The sequence below is a fragment of the Lactuca virosa genome, chromosome 6, assembly GCF_052849685.1.
Source record: "Lactuca virosa cultivar CGN04683 chromosome 6, Lactuca_virosa_CGN04683_v6, whole genome shotgun sequence".
Taxonomy (NCBI): Eukaryota; Viridiplantae; Streptophyta; class Magnoliopsida; order Asterales; family Asteraceae; genus Lactuca; species Lactuca virosa.
In genome coordinates this window covers 22,368,141-22,375,139 of record NC_136431.1, presented here as the reverse complement: position 1 = coordinate 22,375,139, position 6,999 = coordinate 22,368,141, and the positions used below count along the sequence as shown (strand labels likewise).

General features: G+C 35.1%; 1 long non-coding RNA gene and 1 pseudogene across 2 annotated transcripts; both read left to right on the top strand.

Annotated features, from left to right (window-relative positions):
- Nucleotides 1-338: 338 nt before the first annotated feature.
- On the top strand, nucleotides 339-989 carry LOC145119197 (uncharacterized). The gene is made up of 3 exons (XR_013713731.1): nucleotides 339-395; nucleotides 489-683; nucleotides 810-989. It is a non-coding gene; the product is annotated as an uncharacterized LOC145119197 (long non-coding RNA).
- A 174-nt stretch (nucleotides 990-1,163) lies between these two features.
- LOC145120773 (protein TIC110, chloroplastic-like) lies at nucleotides 1,164-4,972 on the top strand (annotated as a pseudogene). Its single transcript, XR_013714354.1, has 15 exons — nucleotides 1,164-1,260; nucleotides 1,359-1,422; nucleotides 1,590-1,687; nucleotides 1,793-1,969; nucleotides 2,276-2,344; nucleotides 2,432-2,597; nucleotides 2,727-2,792; nucleotides 2,875-2,969; nucleotides 3,189-3,316; nucleotides 3,416-3,516; nucleotides 3,649-3,865; nucleotides 3,961-4,115; nucleotides 4,198-4,323; nucleotides 4,411-4,680; nucleotides 4,770-4,972. The product of XR_013714354.1 is annotated as a protein TIC110, chloroplastic-like (transcript).
- The last annotated feature ends 2,027 nt before the right edge of the window (nucleotides 4,973-6,999 follow it).

Genomic DNA, 6,999 nt, shown 5'->3' with positions numbered 1-6,999 from the left:
CAAACCCTAATCACGATACAATCTCTACTATACAACTCATATAATCGTTTTATAATTTTTTTTTTCTTAAAAACACGCGTCCATTCCTGAAGATCACAAAATGGCGACCAAAAACTAGGGCTTTTATTTACCCTTACATATAAACGTGATTTTCAGAGTTTCAAAAACACTTCCCTCACGTATGTTTTTCTTCTTCAATCTTACAACCATTTAGGGTTTTGGCATACAAGAACTCTATTCGACTCATCACACACCAGCTATTAAGGGAAGACATCAAACAAGTCTCATGTGACACCTTCAATGGTGTCATCAAGTGGAAGGACATGGAAGTGCTTTCCATACTTGACATCTGGACATTGGTGAACAGACAGAACATCACCAAGGCGAATCCTTAGGTTTGTCATGATGACCTTGTTTATTCTGATTTTTGGCTCATCACATGTTTTCGCACCTCTATGGGTGAAATTTTGTTCTGATATGATGATTAGGTCAACATAAGGTCTCGAAGATGAAGGTTGTCTTCCAAGTCTAATTAATGGATTATCAACGACTCCTCTGTCCCCTGTCGGTGATTTCTAGCTTCGGTCTTCACCCATATCTGGTACATCGAATCCCACAACCACCGTCTTTAGTGCTAGCTGAAAAAGAAGATGAAAATGGCTTCTTCAAGCTCCATTGTAAAGGTACTTAATTTTATCTTTTCTGTTCAACTTATGTTCAACTTACATCTGGGTTTCAACCTTTGATACGTTCAATCCCTCAACCACCGTGTTTGAGAAGTGATTTTTGCAATTGGATTTGCTTTTCAGAATACCTAGCACTGATCAGCAAGGGTTATGCAGACTATGTCTCTCCTTTTCTTGCTCTGTAAACAAAAACTTAAAATTAGGAAGAAAAAAAACTAGCTGAAATAAAGGATAGTGAGGATTAGATGAAGAGTATGAAAGAGCTTAAGACACATAATTCAACGATACAAGAAGAGTACTTAACTATTTTGATGACGACAACTAAAGACTTTGCTTCCTTGTGATGTCATATATTAGGTATATATATGTTTATATCTCATGATACAGGTCACATTTGCTAACTTTCTGGTATGAATTAAGTTCCATTCATGATTATTGAACCCTAACTCAGTTTGCTCCAGTTAATACACCTGCTGCTGTGAATGCTTTTCTTGAATACTGGAAGCCATATGCACTTGTGCTAGTAGAAAGTGAACTATGGCCAAATCTTGTTCTTATTGCCTCAGCAAATGGTGTTAGTATAAATATAATTTACCTTTACCTTTTCATTCAATTTTGTTTTTCAAATCTTTGAATTCAACTTAACCTATTTTCTTTCATCCCCTTGAGCAGGTTATGCTAACATTTCCAACACCAATAATTGATGTTATCCAAATTTTCACTCATAGTTCCGTTGGTATGATCTCCTTTACTTCGTTCTTGAATTCACATCTCTGTTATAAAATCTTTATACTTTTGTTCTATTCAAGAGCAATATTCAGGCAATTAGTTTTCAACTGAATACTAAAACTTTCAACATTCTTTTAACAGAAGTGGTAATACATTTTAATTATTTTTTTACAGTAATGGTATCAGTTCATAGGGCCTTAGTGAAAAAGCACATCAATATTCTTGCCATAATTGCTCCTAGGCATCCAGATCTAGGGCAGGAGATTGCTCTTGTATGATTCCATGATTCCATGATTCCATCTCAACTTTCTCTTTATTTATTATTATAAGTTATAACTTACTAAAATTTTGATTTTTTTTAAATATTATCTATACAGGTAAATCTGATCTGAAACAATCAGATTCATCAAAGGAAAAGGAAAAGAAGGATGATGGGTCCCTTGGTGCATTGACGGTTTTGCCCCTGTTTTTCCCCTGACTTTTCTACTGCTGAAATCTTAAAAATTCCGGTTGATGGTGTGGTTCTTCTCATGAAATCCATTGGCATTAAAGTGGTATTCTAAATCTACAGCTCCCTAAATCTACTTTTAGTAAAGGAATTTCATTTTCCTAAAAATGTAAAACTGGACATTTTGGGCTGTCCCATAAAGTTTCAGTCCCTGTCTACTTTTTTTGGCCCATTAGTAATCATAGTAAGTTAAATTGGGCATTGATGATCCTGATGCAACTAGCATGCATATAGAGGTATTGCTACAATTACAATATGGTCTATTGATGCCTTAATAGGTGAAAAATTATTTACTTGCACACATGTTTCTCTTCATTGATTCTTTTTTTTGGTGTGTGTGTTTGTTGAATAGATTGGTAGGCGTATCTTCGGGAAAAGGTTAGAAACCGGTGATCGTGAAGCAGATGCAGAACAGCGTCGGGTAGGGTTTTTTTTGTATTTAAATAAATTGAAATTAGTTGATTAAATGAGATACAGAGCTTGATCATTGTTATGGTCTCCAGTGCAGGCATTTCAGAAGCTGATTTATGTTTCAACACTTGTATTTGGAAAAGCTTCTGGCTTTCTTTTACCTTGGAAACGTGTGTTCAAAGTTACTGAACCACAGATTGAAGTTGCTATACGTGACAATGCACAACGCTTGTATGCTTCCAAGCTAAAATTAATTACCCAAGGTAAATGCCTGTTTCTTTTCTTACTTAATGCACTCATTTGTGCTCTTAAATACTAGTCATATTAACTGGTGAATCACAATTTGGTATTGGTTTTTAACTTTTTATTTGTGCTTTTGATGCATGAATCAGATGTTAATCCGGAAGATCTTTATTAGTCTGAGAGATGCACAACTACAGTGTCGGCTTTCAGATGAGGTACACATTTCAAATAGCATAAACAACTTAATATTCTATAAGTAATTGTATTTTTTTAGTTATTGGTTTGGATTTATTGCAGCTAGCTGAAGATATGTTTAGGGAGCATAGTAGAAAGCTTGTTGAAGCAAACATTACAACAAGTGTGAATGTACTCAAGTCCAGGACAAGAACAGCGTATGTGATCTTGATACCTTATTAGAACATACCTTTTTATCAATATCATATTTTGATCACTTCATATAATTTTCTTTATATTTATCAACAATATGCCAAACATATTTTATGCAAAAAAATATCATGATAAAACCTTTAAAACGGGCCTCTTATCGAATATGATGTATGACTAATGATCAAACACTTTTCATGACTTGTAAAATATATTATATTTTTCAGAAGGGATGCCAAGCTCATTGTTGAGGAACTCGATAAAATTTTGGCATTTAATAACTCACTTGTCTCATTAAAGAATCATCCCGATGCTAATCGTTTTGCTCATGGGGTGGGTTCAATTTCTTTAATAGGTACTGTATACTCTCGCTCTCACTCTCACTCATCACAATTTATTTTCCATATAATATCTTCATTTTTTTAGTATTCCAATATTATTGCTTTTTGTATAGGTGGTGAGTATGATGGTGATAGAAAAATGAATGATCTAAAACTCCTCTACAGAGCATACATTGCTGATTCTCTATCAACTGGTCGTATGGAAAACACCAAGGTACAAAAACATAACTTTCCCTTTTTGGATTCCATTTATATAGGTCAAATCAAACTTTTGACTTTTGCCTTAGATGATTTGAGGGTCTATGTTAATGTTTTTTTTGTTTTGTTATGTTCTATACTTGTATAGCTTGTTGCATTGGGTCATTTGAGGAATATATTTGGTTTGGGTAAAAAGGAAGCAGAATCAATTGCAATAGATGTTACCTCTAAAGTATACCGTAAACGCCTTGCGGAATCTGTAACGGGGGGTGCTTTGGAAGCTGCAGATAGTAAAGCAGCATTCCTTCAAAATCTTTGTGAGGAATTGCACTTTGATACTGAAAAAGCCATTGAGATCCATGAACGTATGTATATGTTGCTAAAATGATTTTTTTTAATTTTATTTTAAAACATGTTTATAACGTTTTATAATGCTCTTATTCTTACTTCTCTTTTTTAGAAATATACCGTCAAAATCTTCAACAATCTGTGAAGGATGGAGAGCTTAGTGATGCTGAGGTTAAATCACTTGAGAGGTTGCAAGTTATGGTTTGTATCCCTAAACAAACGATTGAAAAGATCCACGAAGAAATATGTGGCACTTTATTAGAAAAGGTAATTAATATACTATTTTCTTACCAATTTATGCAGCCGTATTTCAATTTATTATAAAGTAATAAAAAATTCTCTATTTCAGGTTGTTAAGGAGGCTATAGCTGCAGGGGTTGATGGGTATGATGCTGATGTGAAACAGGCTGTTAGAAAGGCTGCATATGGTTTACGATTAACCAGGGATGTGGCCATGTCTATTGCTGGAAAAGCAGTGAGTGTTTTTTACGGATTTGCCCTTGTTTATTTTTCTTTTTCAGTTTTCTTTTTCAGTTTTCTAACATATTATTTTTAAATGGAGTTGGAGAAGGTGGGTGGGCACGGCTTTGCTTTAGTCCAAGTCAATGGTCAACGATACATGTTTAATCAGTCAAAGCTATTTTCGTAGTCCAATCTTTTACTTGTTTATATTGCGAGCTACATAGTATAGTAAAAAACATTAACTTTGTTACATTTAATGGTTGAATATTAAACTTGATAAATACTTTATATTTTAATGGAACCCGGAACACCACATGGATCAAATATCATATCTCAAGTGCGGTCCTAGATTCTTTGGATGGAGAAAAGGGTAATTTCGTCTTTTACAACTAACATTCCATGTTTGATTCTTCTAATAATTATATTAGCATATTAATTTTTTGACTTTTATTTGATCAGGTCACAAAAATTATCGGAGCAGGGGTTCATTAGTCTTAAAGAATTATGAAAGGCAAGATGCAACTCTACTTAGTTGGAATTTGATGTTTATCATCTTTGTGTATATCTTTTTAGTTTGTATAGCATTACATTGCAGAAGGTGTCCCTTAATAGCAATGTAGTATTAGGTTATATAGTTGGGGAAAACCTCTTAATAACAATGGACAATTAGATCACCTTAATATCAATGTATTACAATTTTTTGACATGATGTTATTGGATGAAATTGATTGTTTTGGTATACATTTGTTTACATATTTTTGTATTATGCGTAAATGAGTATTGTAAAGACGCGTCGTAAATGCATATCGAAAATGGTTACTAAAGTTTATGACATGTAAATGTCTGTCATCTTCATTTATGACAGGGGCTTCCTTGATACGCATTGCATGTCATAAACACGCGTGTCGTAATGTTATGACGCACAAATGCGTGTCGTCTTCCTTTATGACAGGGCCTTCCTTGATACGCATTGCGTGTCACACTGTGCGTCGTAAATACGTGTCATAAATGCGCGTCGTAAATGTGCGTCCTAAATAGACGACGCGCAAAAGCGTGTCGTCTCTCGTTATGACAGGGCCTTCGCTGACACGCATTTGCGCGTCGTCTGAGCGTTTTACGACACACATTGCGCGTCGTAAAATGCTGTTTTTCTAGTAGTGAACAATCTGAATCATTCTTGTAATTGACTTATGAAAGCCTAGTGCCTCAAATGTTGCACCTCTAATGGATTCACAAACACCATGAGCAACAAGATGACCTAGGAGAGAGGGAGGAGGAACCAAAAACGTCCTAGGGTTTCTCTTAGAAGGTTAGGGACGTTTTTTGGCTTGCCAAGGGTTCCTTTTATACTTAGGCTATTAGGGTTTTCAACCAGGAAACCCTAATCTGACTGCTTAGGCCCTAAGCAGCCCATGGACTCCCTCCTTAGAAGCCTTGGACGAATTCTAATGGGTTTCCCCATAGATTTCGTCCATTCCAACTTCTATGGAGTCCATTAGCCCAATATTCAACTATCACACAATTGACAGTTCTAGTCCCCTTTATTTAATTAATGTCTTTTAGCCACAAAATTAATTCTTATTAATTCTTGACTAATATTAATTAAAAAATATGATTTCTCTCTTAATATATTATTCATATAATATATTAATAAATCATAATTAATCCTTTTTCTCGTTAATTCATCCTATCAGTTGCTATGGTGAAGGCAACCCAAAAGCACCATGCTCACAATCGGGTCAAGTACATACCAAAATAGTTATGGGCTTAGACACCTAATCCAACAAATACTTCATAAAACTCATAATATTCTTATGATTTATAATAAGAACTAAATAAAAATGCCTAGAAGAAGTAGTGCTCGACTAAACCTTAACCAAAGATCAAAACCACAACAACAACCACCACCACCAGAAATAAACCCCTCAATAAGTTCAGCAGAACTTGAAGAAATTATAGCTCAGAGAATAGCTGCAGCTCTAGCTAATGTCACAACAGGTGGAATTAGGAATAAAGACAATGTAGTAACAGCTAGAATGTGTACCTGCAAGGACTTTATGAATTGCAAACCAAGGAACTTCCATGGAAATGCAGGGGTTGTTAATTTGACCAGGAGGATTGAAAAGACAGAATCCATCTTTCAAATAAGCTTCCGTCCAGATAATTGTAAAGTACGATTTGCAACATGTACTTTCGATGATGCGGCGTTAACATGGTGGAACAGCCATGTAAATACAATGGGAATTAATGCTTCAAATTCCATGAAATGGGAGGATTTGAAGATGACACTAGTAGAGGAGTATTGTCCTCGGGAGGAAATGCAAAAGTTGGAACAAGAACTGTGGAACCTAATAATGAAGGGTTCAGAGATAAATGCTTATACCGCTAGATTTAATGACCTTGCAGTGATGTGTCCAACACTTGTAACCCCTGAATATAAGAAGATCGAGCGATATATCTGTGGTCTAGCATCACAAATCAAAGGGATGGTGATCACATCAAAACCTACAACATATGACAACACAAAGCGAATAACTCATCAGCTAACCAACACAGAGATCCAAGGGAAATTGATGATCTCAAAAGCTGAGTCTCCCAAATCTGGAACGAACTAGCGCAAGTTTAATGGGAAGAATTCTAGACAATCATCCGAGAAGAGACAAGAAGTGGAAACTAATTATGCAGCCAT